We start from the raw sequence: 23,083 nt of genomic DNA on the forward strand, positions 1-23,083 counted from the left end.
AGGGTGGCACCCAGCCACCTCTGCCCCCACAGCCCCGGCTGTCCCTTCCCGAGGGTGGCACCCAGCCCCCTCTGCCCCCACAGCCCCGGCTGCCCCTCAGCCACCTCTGTCCCCACAGCCCCGACACGCTGCGCTCCCATCCCCCATAAACACGAGGGGCAATTTTAGCTCAGTTTTGCTAACTCTGCATCAGCTGCCGCATTGAAATTCCACCCAAAAACACTCTTAAAATGGGATAAGTTAATATCAAAAGAGGAAGCAGCAGAAACTTTGTCTTGCTATGGGGCACTTCAGCTCCACTCCTCAGAAGCTACTGTCTGCCTCATCTCACAAAAATAGGTCATTAACTTCCTTTCTCTTAGTGCTTACTACATGTTTTAAAAGTATACTCAAATAACACAGAGATAATTTAGTTCCTTCTTTCCCTCCACCCCTCTTCTTCCAAACCTTGGGCTTTAATTGACAGTAATCTCCAGTACAAAATAAGAGCACAATTCAAACGGACCTGAGCACAATTCAAAAGGGCCTGAAAAACTGAGGAATGAAAGGCCAAATTCTCCCAGCACTTACTCTGATATCACCTTGGGTGAAAAAAAAAAAAAAAAGAAATTTGAGAAATTTTACTGTTACATCCTCAAGAGGAGGCAGGAGTCTGTCTACTATATGAATTCCAGATCTAAATAGCTCAAGAAATTTCCATGGAGGGACTGCCACAGCATGATGAACAGAAATATTCCAGAGCACACCTGGTTACAATCCCGTGTCCATCCTTAGGAGCACAGTACTGAGCACGCACTCCGTGTAACCCCTCTTGTTTTCAGCTGCCTCCTTCACAACTTACAAAGTGCAGTGAACCACCTATGCCACCTTGTCCTAATCTCCCTGTTGAAATGCAATCCTTCAGAAGTTTGAGTCTAGTAAATGCAGTTACCTAATGTCATCCAAATGGTTTAAACTGGGCATCAAAATTTCAAAATTCTGCTTAAATGGAATACAAAAATGAAAAAAAAAAGTTTCTCAGCTATAATAATTAGTTGTGCATAGGAAATAACTCAGGATAGAAATGTCTAACTTTAAAGTTCAACAGATCCTCCTGAAATATGCAATAGATAGAGCCATGAATTTTAAGCATTAAAAAAAAAAAAAAGTTCTTTAGAAAACAAACCAGGAAGACCGTGGTGTAAATGCAACCCCAGCTTAAATTTTTCAGCAAAAGCATTCTTAAAATTTGTCCATTTTGCAAGTGTCCAGTATTATAGTAAGAGCAATTATATCCAGAATAAATATTTTGGCTTGTCAGCTCTAATAAGGGAGACATTGCAGAGACTCTCAGGAGAGCAGAGATCCAGGCCCAGAGATCCAAGCCCAGTTTCAGGCCCACCATGCTTAGGTCAGAAGATTTCCATTTGCTTGGCTCTATTAGCCTAGGTAGAGCAATCTGTTGTATTACTGTTTTGTGCCCAGTCTAGGATGTCTCATGCAACTCTTGCTACACCAAAATTGAAGTGAAATAATAACTCTATTATCAGAAATGTGGATAATAAACCCTTTAAAAACTTTATAGGCAGCATTTTAAATGAAAGAAGGAGAAGAGGTGGGTCCAAATGCAAACTAATCTGTTTGATCAAACATTGCAAAATATTATCAACATCCAAATTCCTTTTTATCCCAGGACATATTCTTCAGATTGCATAAAGGCATTACATATCCCTATATTTCAGCATGGGTTATTGATGGTTCACAGCCCTAAAATGCAGCATAGATCTCTTCTGCTTATGCTGTAAAAATACTCTGTGGTCTTGCTTAATAACAGTTGTGGAGAGCACAAAAATAGTCAGGGGAAAGAGCTGGGAGCAGGATGTTCTGTCTCCTGGCGTGGTGCTCAGTACACGTTCCACCAAACTGCAGCTCAGGGAGCTAATGGGCAATGACACAAACACACACGTGTGCTCTGCCTCCCACCCAGGTGGTATTTTTATTTCTAACCTCCCTTTCCCTGGGTTGCAGGGAAGTTAGACAGAGCCAGCGAGTGTCACATGGGATGCTTAGGAGCTGGCAGGCTCTGGCCTGAATTTTACCCACTGACCACAAAGTACTAAGCAGTTTAAAGCTTAGGTTGAAGCTTTTGTTAACAAGATGTCATTATAGACGGGGGACATGAGACTGGGAGCATGTGATGAAGCCAAGCCTTGGTTCCTCTGACGTGATGAATCTAAGTCAGACCTGCCAGCAATAACACTCTGCAAGAGGAAGGTTTGAGGGGGCCGTGTGGGCCCAGGTCCCAGGGCTCTGTGTCCCAGCAGACACATCCCCTGCCCTGCTGCCATCCAAGTCACTACAGCAGTCTTGGTGATCAGTTGCTTCAAAGACCACCCCAGTGAGAACAGCCATGTTAGGGCTGCTTGATGCACTAAAGCTCTGTATGAACCCGTGGTTTAATGACTGCAGCTCTGCAGGCATCAACCTTTCTCCAGGCAATTCATGGTGCCTACAACATCCAAAATGTTTAAAGAAAAGCTGTACTGAAAGTTGTGCCATCGTGTATCATTCCAGATATATAGAAACTGATTAAATGGCAACTTTAAAAATGCCTTTTTCTAGTACATATTTGTTTCATCCAGATTTGTTTTATCTCAAAAATCAGTGCTAAAGGCATACATGTTTCCCATTCCTTCACCAAATTGGAGAAGTACTAGCACCAGAAGACAGCCCACCAAAACAGAACCTATTTTCTCCTCTGGAACTATTAAACCACAGCATGAGACTCCTCCTGTGTATACCAGGACCAACTTCACGGATGCCATACTCATGTAAATCACACTGAAAAAGAACTAAAGAAAAAAAAACTACTAGTGAAACTCTTACATGTTTTAAGGGAAAAAAAATAACCAAAAAAACCAAACTAAACCAAAAAAACAGGGGGGAAAAGGGGAGGGGGGAGAAAGAAAACAGCCCTTCCTATGCCCAAGTGTCTGATTACTGGGATCACAAAGTTGGATAATGAATGACACTTTAAAATGAAAAGCCATCTACATGATATTTTGTGTGCCCTGGTAGATTTAATTCCCTTTTCAAGCACCTTTAAAAAGTGAATTAGGAAATGGAGGTTAGATCAAAGTTGGCGCGGGAAGAAACAAGAAAACAAAACAAAATCAACCACTCATCTGCTATTGAAACCTTTAATCTAAACTTTCTTCTGATTTAAAAATAGAAACTATTTATAAGACAATGCGTGCTTTAATCAGAATGCAAGAAACAAGCCAATAATTAAAAGTTCAAAATAAAGGTTTAAACTCAAACATAGTTTTGCAACTACAGTTACAGCCAGATTACAAAATTCCTTTCACACAATGCACATAGCACCCTTTGAGACTTAATGACATTCTGCAGCTGGGGTAGTATGAATCTGAGTTCTTTCTGTTCTGACTTATTTACTTCTGCAAGAAAATTCCCCATGGCAACTGGCCAAAGGGGCTTGTCTCCTTAGTGTGTGAAATGTGAGCAGATACAAACTTGACACCATATTTCATCCCCTCGCCTTCCCTCGTGTCTGCATTCCTAACTGTAAATTAGGGGGTGGCACTGACTGTTCTGGGGTAGCAGGAAGCAGCTTATTCAGAAAGATAGGAAGTGACAAAGGAGGAAAAAAAACACATTGCAATGCTTCAAGGCAGTTTCTGAAACTATAGTGAGATTCTTCTCACCCATAATCAGGACAAGCTGAAATTGTGCAACAGCTGATTCTCTTCTTAAAATGTGACCGTTTTTCCTTTTATTGACCTTTTAGCTATGCATTTACCTCCCCATCTAAACAGAAATCAGTAGGAATTTGTCAATACTTGACAATGCACATCTGTACTTGATGCAGCACCCTTCTCAATTGTGGTCTCTTTTCAGGAATGCAAGTTGGTTTTTTCCTGTGTGGAGGGTCCACTAAAATACAGAATACTTCTGCAGCACAGTCTGCCAAAGCTGATTATGAAAGAGGCAATTTGGAACATGGAGCTTTCTAAAGCTGGACTTTAGAAAACAAGAGGCACCTGGGAAATGATGTGCAACTCTCAGAGACTAAATACACTCTGGCAAAACCAAAATTCCCCTAAGGACCTCAGTCAGCCAAGGGTGAAACCGTGACCTTGGACACATGTTTACCTTCTTGGAGCTGATATGCATAATACATCTGCTATTTCAGCTAAGGGATACCATCATCCTGGTTTCCCCTCCAATTCCTGACTGTACAGCTATGTTTAGTAGTGACACCAGTAAAACGTACTTAAAAGGCATTTCATTAGCAAGGTACATTTTCTGAGAAAGCCTGAAAGAGTCTCAAAATACTGCTATCAACTTCTAAACACACTCTAAAATGTACCATAGTTATGGGTCTATGTCTAGCTATTGTATCCTACATACTAAAGACTTTCAGGCTGCAGGCTGCCCTGGAGAGAATCATGTGATTCCTTCCAGCATATGGAGACACCCTTCCAATTCTATTTGTAGCTCCCAAAAATGTCAGTGCTATGGGTGTGACAATATTTTAATTCATTTCATTTGAAATGAGGATGTCTTACTAAAAGTTTTAAGGAACAAGACCAAAAATTCTGACAGTCCAACCATGTTTTGCTTGTTGCTATTTTAAATTTAGAAACAAACAAGATCATAAAGTTTTGTTCAGTGCGGTGTGCTCCCCCTGGACTGCAGAGAACCCAGCCAATGGTGTCAAGAGCTGCTCACAGTAGCTGTGCTCACACCTCAGTTGCCCACAGGGGCTGGGATCTTGTTCAGACTGGCTGCAGTGAAGAGGCATTCCAGGGCAGGGAAGCTGAGCCAGGTGAGTACAATCAGCATCCACTTATCACAACCTGCACAGCACTCCCCCATGCTAGCCCAAGCAAGTGAGAACAGATAAATCTGTGCAAAAATTATGCCAAAAAACACTATCAGTGTAATTAACTCTACTCAAAATGTTTGCAAAGTTTAGTGATTTAATTCTCATTTAAAGAAATGGAAAACGAGGTTGGAAGTTTTGCAGAAAAGCCCAGGAAGCTGTTACAAACAGAAGGAATCAACAGGCCAAACTCTGAAGATTTTCCTCTGCCTGTGCTAAGGCCTGCTGCAGAAAGTCTACCATTAACATCTGTGTAACAGCTACTGGATCTGTGAGATGTAGCAATCAAACGTGAATATGATTAAAGCCTGGTTGGCCAGGGTTTATAACAGAAACAGAAATGTCAAATAGTGAATAGCAAATTAGAGCACCCAGATTATTTTTATTGTTTCAGTAGTTCTCTGCAGAATGCAAAAACAAGTGATGTAAGCATTTTAAGAGGCTCAAACTGTAAATTCTTTTGGTATAGCCAGAGGAGTGTTAGATGCAGTCCCTTATGCTTCTAGGAGAATACTCCTGAATCAACTGCTCACTACTAAGAAATGTTAACAGCTAACCGATGAAAGGAAGAGAGAAAATAGCTGGTTCAGAAAAGCAAGCAAGCTTTGAGTGCCGTTTTATTCCTGAGAGGGAATGGAGGCAGGTGAAAGACAGGGTTTTTACAACACTATCCAAAATAGGTGACAAGGGGGAAGGGGAGGGGGAAAATTATTTTTTCTTTTCTCTGGGAAGCAGAGCAGCAATGCCAAGATTTGAGAGCCTAGGAACAAAATGAAAAAGGACATGTAGTTTAGTTTAGGGCATTTGTAGTTCTACCTTGCCATACACAACAGTATGGCAAAAGTCATCACACACAGTTTTGGTATTGCCATCAGTGCTGTAAGGGTGTGAGACAAGATTTGTTTATGCTGAGGGGAAAGGACTGCTACATTACTCCTTCAGCTGTTTAAGCTCCTGCCGTGAAAGAACTTGTGCATCTTCAGAACTGCACACCAGCTGACAGCTGGCAGAAAACTATATAACTGCTGTTGTCTCTGAAACATTTCCAAACCAGACCCTCCTGCTTCCTTGGCTGTGAGGAAAGAGAGAGATTGTAGTACTTACTCCACTACTTTACACCTAAGGAGGTGTAAGTGGCCAAACTGTAACCCAGTTCTGCTCCTTTACAATAGCAAAAGGGTCAGAAGAGAATAAAAAGTATTGGCTGGGAGGCAGAGGGAGAACAGCAGAGAGGTACCTGCATCAGGGTCTAAGCAGCATCTCTTGAAGGACCAGCATAGCATATCCAGGAAAGGACAGGCTTATAGGAATTTACATGTTCTCATAAGCTGCAATAGTAAAAGAACATTTTGAAAGAAATTATAAAAAAAGAAGGAATTAGGGACAGACAAATTGTTTATCAGCCCTAAAACAAGAATTTGGCAATACTAAGTCAGCTGTTTCATATCATTTCAAAATAGATGGGCTTGGGTTACTTTCCTCTTTTCAAAGGTTTTTTCCCCATCCACAGCACCATTACTCAAGTTCACATAAGAGGTCAAAACAACTAACAAGTGGAAAAAAAATCACAAACATTAGCTGAGGTTCAAAAGGCAATTACTCTATTAGAACATGATTTTTACTTCTATTAAAGGGATCTGCTTTACACAAATCCTAAGACAGCAGAAGCTGGCACTACTACATTTCTGTCAGGAGAGCCACTTTGAGTCACAGTACCTGAAGATCTGTTCCAACTGCTCTTAAGTTCAGGCTCTGTGGGGCCTGACTCTGTAGAGCTGGGATGAGCCAGATATTTTTAAATGCTTTTGAGAAAACATATCAGTAGTCAACTTTTTCAAAACAGCTTTCATATTTTGAAGAGTTATCTGTTTAGGGATGTGGGCTGTTGCTTTTTTGCTTTGGTTTTTTTTTAATAGAGAAAATTTTCTAAAGGAGTTGGCACTTGGAGAGTGGGTGACATGGGCTGACTGAAAAGCACTCCCTGTAGATGCAGAGTCTGAAGGAAGTATCAGGCACCATACTACATATTCTCAAATTTACTTAAAACACAAGTTAATTTTTTGTCCTACAAAGGTCTTCAAATATACGGTGCAGCAACTAGGATTCCACAAAAGACTTAAACTACCCAACTCAGTGTACTAAATGAATGCTAGTTGTCCCATGGATTTATACACAAGCCTCCCTAATTTCACAAGTGTCTTTTACAGTTTGTGCACCATCCTCCCAGAGCAGCTTTCTCTCCCCACGCTTCACTCACATTCACCACTTCAGTGCACCCTTTGATTTTGTGTTCCTGAGGGCCAGTGTTTCACATTCACTCCAGTACTTAGGCACGTGATGATGGAGGACAAAGCTGCTAGCAGTCTCCAGAACAGGGGAGCCTCTGTCCCTTTCCAAGCAACACAAGGAGAGTGCTGGTCCAGAGTAGTGAAGTTTCAAATTTTAAGCCAACTTTTACAATTCTATAACAGCAGTTGTCAGGTTTCTCTAATCTGGGAAAGATCAGCCCATAGGGCATTACTCTCCCTAAAATTTCTTTTTCAAAGGGGTTGAGACACTTAAACCTCCACAGCTGTTCACTAAGGTTAGCCCAGCCCCTCAGAGGTGTCCCCATCTTTTGATAACTCCACTCAAGCTCACTGGGATTTTGACCTCAGACCCCCACTTCAGCACAAGTTAAGCCCATCTAGACAAACAGATTCATTGAAGTTTTTAGGACCTCCATGCCTAATAGATTCAGCAAAGATAAAAACCTGTAAGTCCTTTGAGGAGCTTCCCCTTCCATTCAGTAACCAGAAGGATCATACTGAGTAAGGAATCTTGCCAGCATTAGACTTTGTTTTTACATTATAAGATAAAGAACAAACCTCAGGTCTTTTGCTTCTGAGGAAAAGAGGGTGGAAAAAATTTTGCGCAATTTTCACTCTTGTTGATATTTTCAGCTGGCATTTATACCATTGAGACCATATTATCATCCATGAGCTTGGCATCTCAGCAATGCATCACAGCTCAGCAAGCAGTTAAATCAGAACTGAGGCTCTTATCTCAGCAACATCCCACCAGAGTTCTCAGATGGCAGAAATTTACACAGGCAGAAGAGTGAGATCAGTGCCACTCTCTGAGACTGATCTTGAGAAATGCACTGGAGTTTAGGCACTCCCCCCATCTTGCTGTCCTCTGGTAGACTTTTTTCAAATCAGTCTGCCACATTTTACCCTAAGAAGGACACTATTATTGCCAGGAGATCCCAAGCAACATCAAGTTGCTGAGAAATCAGTAGAGATGTCTGCCTGCAGAGTGAGAGCTTCCTTTCTCATTCATGGTGTTATAATCTCAGGATTTCAGAGGATTTCAATTTCCATTCTGACATGCAGAACAAGAATGCCTATGGAGCCAAAAGAATTTGGGCCAAACCACTAAGAGTTTTCATCTTTACTAGCATGCACTTGACCACACACTGTTGGGCAAGGCACGTAGTCAGCGTTGCTTATATCAACTTACTGTAAAGACCACAGACTTGTAAATTGTGAAGTTTAGTCCCACGCAGAATTGGGAAGGAAAGGAACTTCTGCTGATGTTGTGCTGAGTAGCATTTTTTTTTTCCCAAAAAAGGAAGTGTCCTCATAATAGTAACATTGTTGGATGTATTTACTATCAAGATCACCAAGGCACTTGCTTTTCCTTTTTATGTTATTTGTATCTTTCACCACAATCGCGCTAGCAGCTGAGCAAACATCATTCCAGCTTTGAGGGAGCAGGTTAAAAATACTGTCTCCTACTCAAAAAAATGTTCTGCCCATTTGGAGCAAGTCTATGCTACAGCTCTTCAGCACTTGACATCCACTGATCTCAAGGGACCTCACTCTCAGGGTGAGAGTATATGTAATTTCACAATTCCCCTTCTGAATAGATAACCAGTTTTGGAAGTGAAGAGATATGTCCCAATTACTTTTAAAACTGGTAGCCTAGAGTTAGACTTCTAGGCTTATTGTTTGCTTTTCCAGAGATAGAAAACTTCCATTATGCATTTTCAAAAATGGATATTCAACATCTCTGAATTTCAGCACTTTTTCGGTATTAAGGTTAATTTTTAAAATATTAACACTCATATCTTTTTCAGAGAGTCATCCAGCTAAATTAAAAGATAATTTCTGATACAAGTTATTTATTTAGGCATAAACATTAACTAAGTATTTATTCATGTCTGCAAATAGAGATGTAGTAATTTGCACTGATAATAAGGAGACTAATTATCACTCTCTACAACTGAATCTTAAATCTATATAAACAAAGGTATCCCAAAAGAAGCAAGATGATCTACAGACACAAACACACACTTGTGCACACACATTTTTAGGAAAGGCACCAAGGACAACTACTTCCATCTAGCTAATTCCAAAGATTGCTCTCTCTACTAAAGCCTTTTAATGAAGCTAGTAAATTGCAAAGACTTAAAAGAAAATACAAAATAATAATCATTCAGGGTATGTTCTTATTCTGTATAATAGGAATTTCATCCAAATAAAGTCTGGCTTAAAATTCTCTTACCAGAGAAGATTTCAAATGATTTATCAAAATTATGCTTCAGGTATCAGAGTAGTAACAGCGCTGTTACAATCCCAATCTCACAAATTATAAATATGTGTTTAATCTATAAACCCAACCTTTCATCTTATTGTTCCAATAAAGCTTGATCCAGTTTGGCTGCTTCCTGAGCTTCCAGGCTTGGAAGAATTAAAGGGTTGAAACCCAGCCTGAGCATATGCAGTGTTCTTCATTTTACCTCATAAACACAGTGCTCCTAGACATTAGTGGAATTGCATTTGAATGCATTACTCTGGGGTAAGGCAAATGCAATGAAACGTTCCCATATGTAATAATCACTCTAACAATGATATTAAAACACCTATGTCTCAGCACCATGAGAAGTCAGAGCTATAGTCCATGCCAGACCAGCTGGATTCAGTAGTTTAACACTGTCTTGGTGGACATAGCTGGATCTAGAACTCAGCTCACTATACAACAAAATGAACAGGATAGGGAAATTGTTTGCAAAAATACAAATCAATTTTCTCCCAAGAGCCCAACAATATCTAACTCAGGTTTTGATATGAGCTACTATCCACAGCAAATAGAACAAATTAGTATTTTTTCACATGATAAATATCAGCAATTGCTGTCTTCATAGAAGCATTCACTTGGAAAGATCAGAAAGTACAGGAACTGTCAAATCTTGGGAAAAAGTTCAGCCTTCTGTCATGATCCTCCAATAATACGCATCTATACTTGCCATCTGCAAGGAGTCCACATTTAATGCATCAGTTCACTTGACTTTTGTCAGCACAATGAACAGTTTTCCTTTGTCTACTTGCTTATTTAAATTCTATCATAAAAATTAAAAAAAAAAAATCCAGACTTACACTTGTTTTCTCCTCTCAAAGGAAAATTCTTAAATAATTTGCAGTCTTAATTAGTACACAAGAGTATAGTAAAGTACAAGGAAATAAAAATTCCAGCATAAAAAAAGCAGGATGTGTGGAAAATATAAACAACTTGATTCAGTAAGCATGCAAGGGATTGAGGCCTGTTTGTCACCAGATCTGCCCAAGCTTCCCCCTGGAGTGAAACTCAAGAAGCATACATGGACAAAAGCATGTCAGGGCTTGGTGGGGAAGCCAATACAAGAATAGCTGCAGTAGTAACAGTGTTCCACATTCATGAAGATCTTGGGTTACCAAGATAAATTCAGCTACAAGACTCACCCTTGTGCATTCTTAACCCTTTCACTGCAGGATGCCTTCACACATGGCAGCGGGGGGATGAATGCTGGGGAACCTCGGGAAGGGCTGTTTCTTCTGGCTGACAGTGATACATCTGCTATCACTCAGGTTTAATCTTTCTAGAAATTTAAAGTCTTATTTAAGAGGTAATGGATACTGCTGTGGTTACAAAGTATTTTGCCATTAAACCATACTGATGTGATTAAGTTGGTTATTTTCCTCACATACTGAAGCGTAAGACCTGCTTATCACAGTCTCCACAAATTGAAAATTAAAGTAATAATTTTCAAATGTTTATTTATACTTCTTCCAGGCCATTTTTTGAAAGATTCCACTTCCTCCAACTAATAAAGGACATCATTTGAAGTAATGGCTTTATTTTCCAGTTTCCAGCTGCCCTGCTATCTACAGTGTTAACAGGCAGCAGCTACTATTTTCTTATCTTTCTGAATTATAATATTAGAAAAGCAATTATTTCAAATTTTTTGGTTTTGTGCTAGCTGGAACCTCTAATCTTTGCTTTCAACAGTATATTAGTGAAGACAATACAGAGGAAAGAACATTCCATCACCAAGACATCTCATTTAATTTCCTATTTCAAAAAGATATTAAATAAGACCTGTTAAGAAACGCTTTATTGTGTGTTGACTGTGCGTTTTTAATAAATTCCTTTTTGTATTTTTACAAGAAGTAGGTATAGTGTAATATATGAAAAAAAACCTTGTATGTTTTTTTCTCCTGAATTTGATCACAAGAAATGGAGGAAATATTGCAACAAAACCTATTGATACAGTAATCAGGTCCAAAACCTATCCATGGGTCAAATTTCAGCTATGAGTCTATCAACAGAGGCTTGCTGCATTCTTGCTCTTCCAGAATTTTATTTTGCGACCACTCTGTCAGCGTCACTGCCTCATGTGTAGCATGGGGATCCATAAATAGTTCCCTCCTTGACAAGAGGATTGTAGGAATAGAGCCATGAATTTTGGGATAAGTGAAAAACAAGCACTGAAAGACAACATGCAATTATCAAGACAGAAAAACTCACGGTAAGTATCAGGACTTGTGGTCCACTGAGAAGGATACAGAGTTATGTCAGGTTTATGCCAGATAACTTGCAAGAATAGAGAACACTGAAAGCTCCTTGTGGCTTCTCAACAAAAGGGTGGGTGTTGGTGTACCTTTCTGCTTCCAAACAGCTTTTCTAAGGCTGCAGTGGAAAAAGCCCTGATAACAGACTGAAATCAGCACCATGTACAAGAGCTGGGAAGGCCAGCTCACTTCTAGCAACAGCCAGTCCTTCCTCACTCAGATCCAAGCAGTCAGGTTGAATCCCACCCTGAACTCTTCACCTCCTCTCCAGCACGCTTCCCCTCTAAATATAAACTGCACTGCTGACATGATTGCAGCTGGCACTAATCTTTTCAGATGTTTTTTCCATGTTGTCCTTGGTTTTGTTTGCTATGTTGAATCAGGCAAAATTCTGGTTTAAGCAACAAAGAATAGCAAAAATGTTTGTAGATGAAACAAAAAAATATAGATTAAAAAACATAGGAACCAACAGATGGGTGTAGGAAGGGAGGAAAAGATTGATAGAAAGCAAGTGATTTGATGAGCCTGAATTAGGTTGAGCTAATAAAATTCATCTGAAACATTAAATACCTTGCAAGTGTTAGAATGTCTTTCATCTGTAATTCTAATAGAAACAAAGCTGTATACTGTGAACAAACATTTTTGCACCAGAGATATTTGAACTCGTATTACTCATTAACAAACTAGTCAGAGCTGAGGTTCCCCTGGTACTTGAGCAGCTAGAAGGAAAACCTAGAAGGAAAAGGAGAAAAACTACAGACAGCAATTGCCTGCAGCTTGTGTCATTCAGTGGAAGTACACAAACTTCAGCTAAATTCTGTGTACACAGCTGTGGGAGTACATAAAAATTTAAAAATTACAAGTCTTTCTAAGAACTCACAGCAAAATGCAAACTAGGATGAATAAAAGCAGGAAAGCATTATGTACCCTAACAGAAGAACTCTCTCATGCTATTGGTTCTCTAGCTTCTTCATGAAAACCCCCCTACAGTGATAGCAATGAGAGGCTGCTGCTTTCTCTGTTGCAGAGTGGTGAACACTGCCATGGTATGCAGACAATCCAGGGGTGGTTCAGCAATCATCCAGAATTGCTCTGTGTCACTCCTGATTTTTCCATTGCCATAAAAATAGTGAAGGTGTGAGTTTTGGAGGTGAGGCAGCAGCAACAGGGTTCAGAGTTCTGAGCCAAAGGAAGAGAATGGGGAAAGACCTGCTAAAAAATTATACCAACCCAAAACACACATGTGAAAAGATGTCAATATTAGCCGAGCAACAAACGGACCAAAGAGAGCTGAAAAATGGAAGAGCCCTGTTTTCCCAATATAACCAGCTCTCACTAACTGCAAGCTTACAAAGAGAACAAGGTTCTATATTGAAGGGAAGTTTAGGAGACAGCGTGCCTGTAGTGGCATCCGCTGCCTGTTACAGTTCCTCCCATGCAGTGCCTGCATGGCCAAGCCAGAGGGCAAATGGTTAAAGGCATCATCAATTTTCATTAAACAGCTGAAACCTAAGTACCTACATGCTCTAGATGTATTTAATTGTCATACTGTGGGCTGCTGTGCTTTTCATCATGACTACCAATAAACAAGCTTTTCCATTAATATTTTACACTATTTTCTTACATCTCCCTCTTCTTTTACCATTGCATGCCACTTAATTCACCCAAACACTTGCACAAACATACAGGGAGGGGAGGGAAGGGGGCTGTTCCTGTTTGAACTAGTGTGCTGTTCATCATAAAATGTTTGGGCAGAAGCTAGTGTACAAAATCATGTAACCATATCAAACTGTAATAAGCATAGATTTATGCATTTGAACATGTTTACACATTTGTTGCCTGCTCGAAAGGAACTTCAAACTTGTAGCTTTATCAGTGTGATACCTTCTGTTTCTCTTTCTTCAGATGGAAATTTATATCAAAGACTGACTCTACACACATGAAAGGTCATTCAGCTGTAAAGACAAGTGAGGAAGAGGGATGAGGTAACAAAACAATATTAGCAAAACAAGAGGATTTGGTTGTTTGGAAAACAATAATAATGTCCCTACATTTGTAAAGGACCATGCCCTGTGAGCTTTGTTTTGCTCCCAGTCCAAGCAGCCTTCTTTCTGCCTCCAGGAGCATAACCAGGATAACCAGCAAAATCCCTGCTGAGGGGTATTGTGCACATGCTTGGAGGAATGAGAACTCTTTAATGTATTTAAGAGTTAGTAACATTATGTACATTATAAATGAAAAGAATAGGAAAGTTTTGTGCCTAAAAAAACATCTCTAAATACGATGTTTCAGGACACTAACAGATTCCCTTGAGTAGTCACTCTAATTTATATTCTCTATACCACATTATGAAATGACCAGTTGCTCACACAGAGCCTTTCTTGCTGCAAAGCACTAGATATCCATTGCCACTTGGGTACTAGGACACAAATTGCTGAATTTGGAAAACCACAACTCCTGTATTTCTGTGATGTCCTTATGTCCTTAGCTATCAAAGGATAAAAGAATTCAGAGACTAATATCCTATTAGCTGTCCTGTCAGATAACTAGTGACTACACCAGTAATTTCAGTTAACTCTTTTTAATGGGGCCCAGAAAGAAACCCCATCCTCCCAGCATATCCCCCTGCACAAGGTTACTCCCCTACCACAGCAAGATCTGTAAAAGAAAACTGCCTGCACCTCTCCTATTTCATTGCAAATGCCAATGTTTTGCTGCAAATGCACCACTTCCACTGGAAATTTAAGCTAACAGATCTGACTGTGTCTGGAAATCACTGAGGGCACACACTGCTTTCCTCAAACCCTGCTGAGAGGGGACAGCATAAGGCAGGAAGAGTCACAGCTTCTGCATCTTCAGGACTGCTGCAAACTTTTCTGCTTTCTTTTCTTTTCAAAGCTGTGACATCTGGGGCTGCAAACTAGCACCAACAAGAATTTCTAATTTGTCTCTAATCACATACAGGCAAAGGTATCTCAGCTCAATAAATCAAGATTACTGACTCATGCACAAGCTTAGAAGTATTCCTTTTTGTGCTTATAAAGGGAGGGAAGGAGGAAAGGAGGGCGGGAACAGGGGAGAAAGGTGCAAGATTTCCCGTAGGCTGTTAATATGCATAAGCAATTAATTAATTCTAACTGGCTGAAAAACGAACTGAAGTGGAGCAGAAAACCAAAACCTATTAAAAACAAACAAAAAAGCCTAAAGAACCTAGACCTTGCATGTTACGTTCGTGGTACAACTGGGGGATTTTAGGTATAACTGTGGATAATTGTTGCTGACGGCAGAAGTTCTGTTAGCACCGCTCAGAGCTGGCAGGGCTCCTGCTCTCCTCCGAGGGCAGATTCCACGGACTGCTAGACACTCCCAGTGTGCCGTGAGGGGGTGGGAGGGCTCTGTGTAATTACACTTCTTGCCAGCCTGCAAAAACACCAGCCATCCACCACTGCAGCCCAAATATAAAATCTGGCAGAAGGGGACTAGACATTCACACTTATCTGCCAGCCTTCTGTTTCAAATGACATGTGCTTGTAAACAAACAAACAAAAGTACATTTGGGGTTTCAGACTACAAAAAGAAGAAAAAGGAGGCTTTTTTTTTTAATGCATGGGCTAAAATCTTAATATGCAAACCATCAGTCAGACTCTAATTGCCTAAATTACCAAAAATGCCTTGCAAAATTACGGCAAACACTCTACCTAATGGCTAACATGAAGATATTCAACTGCAAATTAATAACAACTCTGCTATGACATTAACAAAGGAGACTTCAGAAAAATGAAAAATTAGATCATTCTGGAGATTCTGGAGAGCAGACAGGAAAATGCACAGCTTTCATGCATTGCCTACATGTTTGCAATGAAAACCACACAAAATTTGCCTGAGTTCAGATTTCATTGCAAACATGAAACTTAGCTCAAGGGAAAATTTGCTAATGTTTGCATAACTATTCAGTCAACTAGGGCCCAGCCTCAAGTAAAGCTTTATGATCTAAAGAACTATAATAAATGTACAGTTTCACATCAAAACTAGGTGAAATGGGAAAAAAACCCTGACAGTTTAATTTTGAATTTTGCTGAGATTTTAAATAAAATTTCAGAGGCAAATGTAATAGCAACACAGACTGCATGGGCACAGGTGAAGACTAATGACTATGTGCTGCCTAAAATAATCATAACAATTTTTAAAAGTCTAATCTTGCTCTAACAAAGCCTCTCAGAATAAAAACTGTTCTCATGCTCACAACTTACCATGAGGGACAGGACATGAGCACCCCCAGTTCTGTGTTATAGGTAAGAAAATGAGGCACAATGGTTACACATGAGCAATAAAGCTTGACTGTGAACTTAATTCTCATCTAAACATCCTTCCTCTCACTTAGATTTGTTTCTGCATGCAAAGCCAATCACATACACACACAAACACACCTGTTTCAAGCAGCCCATTCACTCCAAAGCCAAATGGAGTCTCACCAGTCTCACTTTGCACATCCTCTGAGCATATCACTCAGACAGGCTCCACATGCAGTTAGTCAGTCATTTGGATATCCTCACATCTCCCTATCAGCATCTGGTGCCATCTATTTGCATGCAGTACTTTCTAAAGCAGTTTGCATCCATGTTTCTGCTTCTGCCTTATTGAGTCATTCTGGGCTTTGACATCACTGAGTTGAGTTCAGCCTGCCGGGAATATTCAGTGATGGAAATTCTAATGCACAATCAGGCTGGCCTACAAAATAGCTGGCAATCCTATAGCTGCCCAAAAAAATTGTATTGAGTGTGTTCCTTTATACAGAATCACCAAAACACCCTCCCATGTACTGCACAACCAGACCCTCTCCTTAAGTGAAGAGAAAAATAAAAGTGAAATGTATGCTTTTTATGTCAAAGTAGGATTTTACATTGAGATAAGTAACAGAAGAAGCATGGCTTATTTTTATCTCAGTGTGCATAATTACAGTCAGATGTATACACTGTCAACACACTACTGGGGAAGAGAGGGGGAGTAGAAGGGGATTTTTTTTGACAGAAGGAAAGGAATTATTTTCTGGTTTGCTTTGGTTTTACAACCAGCTAGTTATCTCAAGATCCATAGTCTTATGACAGAAAAAAAAATCCGCATTTTATGGTGAAAACATGGCTTTTAACCTCGACCATGTGAAGTAATGATGGAAACATTAAGAGTCGCTCTCCTTTGAGAGTAATTTATTCCTGGAATAGAGTAGGCTCTGCCAGCAAGATTACATTCAAAAGTGGACAATATTAGAAAAACCCAATGACAAGGACTATTTAGAAAATTACACAGCTAAGAAGTATTTTCTGACTAATTTTGGTCCCCAAGTTAAAAAATGTTAAAAGGTTGAATTCCCCAAATGGAAAGATCACTTGGCCCAGATTATAAAATACACAACAGTTTCTTCAGACACTATTTAAACCAGCACAAAGGTCTAAACCACTTAAGAGAGGGACATTATTATTCAGAAGCATTTTGGAAAACCAGAGCAATAGCCACGTTGCAGCTCTAAAGTCTAGGGTAGCATGAGCTCAAAGTGGGCCTCCCCACACTCTGGTTGTGCAGAGAGTCACACCAGGAACATCTCTTTTGCTACTTAGCAGGTCCTGTGAGATTCCCTATAGCACCATTCTAATCCAGCAACATATTTTCCATGTCCAGCCCCATCTCTGCTAACACAAGCATCTTGTAGCCTCCCCAACCCTTTCCCCTTCAGCGGGGTGTGGACATGTGCTCTGCACTTAGTATAAATCAGCTCCAAAAGCAGACAGACCCTGCAGTCACTTGGGCGTCACAACTTTAAATGATGCCTAAATTTCATTTTAAACCTGAGCCAGGGTCACCGCCTGTCCTGATCCTCTTCTCTATTGTATCACCCCAGCAACAGCTGGTAGATATGCTCTGAGCAGTTTGTCTCTTGGCACCTCATGGAAAACTCGCTGTCCTTGTATGAGGAATTGCTTTAATTCTTTCCCTTTTTTTATTCTGTGCAGGATATTAGGTGAGCCTCACAGATATCACCTGAACTGAGCAGGACATTGTTAATGCCCAAAGAACAGAAATTCGGGTTCTGGAATAAAGCAAAGTGTCAGAGTGACCTACTGTAAACCCAGTTATATCACACCCTGAATTGAAGGCACGTGATTCTGTCAAATGAGGTATCAAGTAAAGGGGTGCTGTCAGCAGTCACTGCTTTTCTAAACTGCTTCAATAAATCTGCAGTGTTTCCTTAAACATCTAAGCTTCTCAAAATCCCTGTGCGATTTTCTTTTTCTACATGCACGGAATGTCATAGAGACAATCAAAAATAAATAACTCTTCCTTGAGATGATGGGCACTTGGCAACAACAGCTAGAGTTTCTCAAGGCAAATTCAAGAGCAGACAGGCTAAACAGACTGTTTGAGAGTCATAAGCTAGACAGAAATGTAAAGTGGCCAAAGGGAGCCAAAACCCTGACACAGGGATTGCATCCAAATTTTAATGAACTAGTTCTATCAGCAAATCCTGGAGATTCAGGATTCACCAAATAAACTCAGACTTTGTCCCCCAGATATCCATTAACTGATGAGACATCTTAAAAAGTCCTTAGGTCTTCTTGTTGGGGCCATTTTTTTCCCTCTCCCTTTTTTTTTTTTTTTTGGAAAAGGGAATGAATAAGTCCAAAGCACCAAAGGCCAACCAGAGCTGCATATGTTTTATGTACATAAATGATCACAAGAAACAAAACACAGAGGACCATTTTATATTATTGCAATTACAGTTGATACACTCCAGAAGAACAGGCTGTATGACGTGTCAAAAGAAAGATGAATATGCAAGCTAAAACTATGCACTTGGTGTGAGCTTCATAATTATGCACTCCGAGTCTCAGAGCTACAGGCCATCAGCCAAGAGCTACATAACTCATTTGGCAGCAAACAGGTACCAAAAAAAGCCCATCAAAATCTGTCATCAGCTTTTTTTTTTGCTTTTTTTTTCCAAGGAATGGCTTCAAAGTACTTTGAAAATGTCTTTAAGTCCCCTGGCTGCCATAGCTAAGTCACTCTGCAGCCTTGACCACTGTTTCTATTACAAGAAGCATCTAGAATGAATCTTTTCTGCCATATTGAACATTTTACGTCATAAAAAGTCTTTTCTTCCCCCTGCCCCCACTCATTCCTCACCACACTACCAAGTAATTCTATTTTTAGCACAGAAGGAAGTGTCAAGAGAGACTGTCAAGGGTGGTGTACCACAGAGCTGACCCACCACATACATTTAATAAAACAATTATCTTCAAAGCTCTTTGTTTTCTCAAAATAGAAGACTTCAACCAGGAAGCATAATGAATAACGGGGGAAAATGCAGTTATTGATGAGAAAGAAGACAGTAGCTTTGCTGCTGCCAGGGTGGGGAAAACATAAATGCTGGAAAACATTTCAGGGAAAAAAGGGTTTCATTTTGCTATTATTTATATAAATGTTAAGTGAGAAACTCTTTTTCACTATTTTTTTAACAGACCATGACATCATTTCGAAGGTGCTGGAAAATGTTTCAAAACCCATTTGAATAATGTAATGCAGATCTAAATTTAGCCTTTTGTTGTTTTGATCCTGTCAACCTTTTTGGGGGCAAATGTTTCTCTAGTATCATTCAGGTCTGCATCTGTGGCCCTACTCATCTACCTTGCTTTGGGAAAAAAAAAAAAAAAAAAAAAAACCACACCACTTTTGGAAGACAGGCAACCAAAACTTTGGAGTTCTGATCTTGTAAAGAATCATGCAGACACAAAGGTTTTCAGTATTGCATTGATCATATCCTTGAGATAAATGTAGAGGGGACAGCTTGGTACCCAGAGAAGTCAGTCACGTGGCATTAACAGAGTCATGTTGGCATCTTGATGATGTCAGGTTCAAATAAACATGTTTCACAAACATCATTGATACCCTGATCTTTTGCAGCTTTCCTAAATACACACAATATACAAATACTCCTGAAAGAAATTTCACATGCAGAACCCATAGGTTATGCATATGTAAAACGTATAAAAAGCAAAGCATATTTCTGCAGGAGCACAGCATTTTTCACGTTTGCCAGAGGCACATGAGGGAAATGCATCCCTGAGATCCCTCTCTTTTGGTTCTCCTCTCAATATGCCAAAAGCTCTCCTGCTCCTAATTTTCCACTGCACCGTCAGTGTACAAGTATTGGGAAGAAGAGATCAGATGCAGAACTCGTTTTCAATTTCTGCTGCAGGGTTGAGATTTAAGAGGGGCACACAAAACCCACATTACCATACTTTGTGTTATGTAAGAGCAAATGCAGCCCACATTTGACTGGAGCAGTGGGGGACTTGTCACCACACCCCATGGCAGAGGCACACACCACCACTTCCAGGACAAGGAGCTGATATAAACCCAGCAAATCAACATCTTCACAGAGAAGTAATTACAGAGGAGGCAGAGACTTACCAAAATGATTGTAATAGTGTAATGTTAACAACATTATGCCCACATATGAGTATGCCCACAGCATGGCACACTTTTCCCAACATGACAGGGACTGAGTGACATCATTGTCACATATCAGGATCTTTCTAAAAAAGGATAGGAAAGGTTGGCTTTGCACTCCATCAAGATTTTTGAATTTAGGCAGCTGTGTAGTTTCTTAGTCTTTAGACTACCTTTGGACAACATTTGAAAGGATCAGAACAATAAATCTGGATGTCACAACAAAGGGTTCATCTGTAAACAGCAACCTACAAATCTAACAAACTTGTCTGGTAACTATGACAAAATATTAAATGAAACCTCCATGTAGATCATTTGCAGAACTGGCTGCATTAAACTTGTCTCAATGGTGTCTTTATATGTTTACATGTGCATACATATATGTATAAAATCACTTATCAACTATTTTTTTAAACTTTATTTTCAGCCACAAGAATTCAGTAAGTGGTTTCATTTTAGATAAACCACCAGCAATGCGGAGAAAAGTAACTTAAGTTTAAATAAAGCGAAAATCTTGCTCTGACTTTTCTTTATGCTTCTCCCAGTTTGGAGATAATTACTACCAGCAGAAGAAGATTTCTTTCTTGCACTATCCTTTTAATAAATAGAAAAGCCTACATGACAGATGGCATAGAATTATCATTATATGTACTCAAAGATCTTTTTGAATGCTCAGAACATACAGGCTGAACCATGCAACCTCAGAACTGCTCCAGCTTGCCAAATTCCAGGATGCAAGTTGTAACAGTGGTGCAATGAAGCTGTATACCCTATAGTACCTTGACAGCAGGTATGACTCTGGTACTGTCTGTTTCCTGTGTCAAACCACAGCAACAACCACTCACAACTATTGCTAGTAATAAAAGCATGAAAAACCTCACAATTGCCGATGCACAGTCCTAGGCGCTCCAGGCTTCTACATTTATTCTAAAAAGCCATTTTAAAAATTGATGATGGCAAATTTCTGGGTTTCAGATGCTGTCTCAGCCCTTCTGAGTCTCCAGTAACAATTATCATAGCTTTCCAAATGAACAAACTGGTAAGTACTGGACCAAAAATACAGCACAGGCATAGTCCCATGGAGATCAATGGACTACCCAAATGCATTAAATTTGGCAGGAATGGTGCCATGTGAATATTCATTTGTCTTCACATTGATCAACTAGAATTCTCACAAGGAAGGACACATTTCCTTTTCACAGAAAATACCCTTAATTCTTTGCTTTTCAGGAGGCTGAGGATAAAAGAAAGAAAGATAGTCTGTATGCAAGGAGATGCTTTTAATTTTGTCCCACAGGACCCACAGTGGGAGGTTAAAATGCATCCATGACTTGGATTTGGTTATTTACAAACAGTTATTAGTTGTCCCTGACTGTTAGGATCTAAAAAAAAAAATAACAAAATGACAAAATAATAATATAACCACACTTTATTAATGAGGCTTTAGATACATGTCAAATTCTTCAACCTGCCAGAAAAGCCATATACAGAAGAAACAAAACTCCCTAACTAATCTGCAGCTTGGAAACATCTTTTAAAAACCACAATTCTTGTAAGTTATTTGTGATATGGTCAGGTACATCTCAAAATCTGATCTCCCTTTAGATGTCAAGAGTACTGTGCATCAAGCACCTACTACACAAGTGACAAAACTATTTTTCTCTTTTACAGTTCAATATTAGATGCACATATCAGCTATGCACTGCTGCGTGGGCATCATTATAAGTATGTTTCCAGTCTATCTCCCCATTTCACAGCAGGGAACACAAACTTGCATTGGTTTCTGCTGCATCTGCCAAAAGACTCAGAATGATACAGATCTTTAAATCAGAAAATATGTGCCGTGCATTTAAAACCTTGCTCAGCTCTATTTGTTATTGCTAAATTAATGAATAATATCATCCCATTTCATTATGAAATATCTCACAGAGACCTAATCATATAGTCCATCAAGTAAGCAAAATTCAGACGAAGACAATAGAGGCTGATATTAGAGTACAACAATAGCATAAGAGCCACAGGGGACTTCCCCCTGGATTTAAAAACTTCTTGGTAACTGCCCTACAACTGAAGATGGAAATGGACTGGACTACAAATCTCTGAAGAAGAGATTTGCAAACCCCTACCCAGGATCAACAGCCATAAGATCTTCCATTCATTACGGGACCATCTAAATAACTAGATCAACAAACACCACTCTGTTTGAAGACAAGTTCCCGCAGAGATTTCATCCACATGCATGAGAAGAGAAAATAAGATTTCTTGTATGATGAGGGCAGTAAGCAGAAGAAGAACAGAACTGTTGGAAGATCCATGGATCAAGGTCAGTTGAAAGGCTGCTCACTAAGACTTCAGCAAATTATGACACAGCCAGGCACAGCCTGTAGTTTTCAAGCAGTTCAAGCAGGCACTCTATGTAGAGCCAACACCTTCCTGAGGCAGAAGCTGCAGAACAACCTCAGTACCTGGCTTTAGGAGGCCCAGCCACCACTCCCCAGCCATGCTACAACCCCAGATCACCTGACCACACTCTATAGTGACTTTGGACCCTGCTGTCTTCCACTTTTCAAATGCTGCTGGTTCCCTAATGATGGTGCAGGTCTTTTGTCTTTCATCATATAAAAATACATGGTGGGTCACTACTGAGGCAGAGCCTCTTACAGTCCTCCAAAATTACAGGTCTCTAAAATTTGTGTTCAACAGCAAATTTTATGATATTTATGATATCTAATTATGAAGAAAGAAAGAAGAAAAAAAAAAAGCTGCATTACAAGATCTGATCCTTCTTCTGTTTTGAGCTTCTCAGTTGTTTATGATGGCTAAG

At 39.8% G+C, this 23,083-nt stretch overlaps 1 long non-coding RNA gene across 1 annotated transcript in view; it reads right to left on the reverse strand.

The window, feature by feature from the left end:
* The window catches only part of LOC115948453, a 30,596-nt gene extending 18,760 nt beyond the window's left edge, over positions 1–11,836 (reverse strand). The window contains exon 1 of the long non-coding RNA XR_004082284.1: positions 11,714–11,836. This is a non-coding gene — a long non-coding RNA (uncharacterized LOC115948453). The remainder of the gene's footprint in view (positions 1–11,713) is intronic.
* Between the last annotated feature and the right edge of the window lie 11,247 nt (positions 11,837–23,083).

This window comes from Geospiza fortis, unplaced genomic scaffold (assembly GCF_000277835.1).
Source record: "Geospiza fortis unplaced genomic scaffold, GeoFor_1.0 scaffold41, whole genome shotgun sequence".
Lineage (NCBI taxonomy): Eukaryota > Metazoa > Chordata > Aves > Passeriformes > Thraupidae > Geospiza > Geospiza fortis.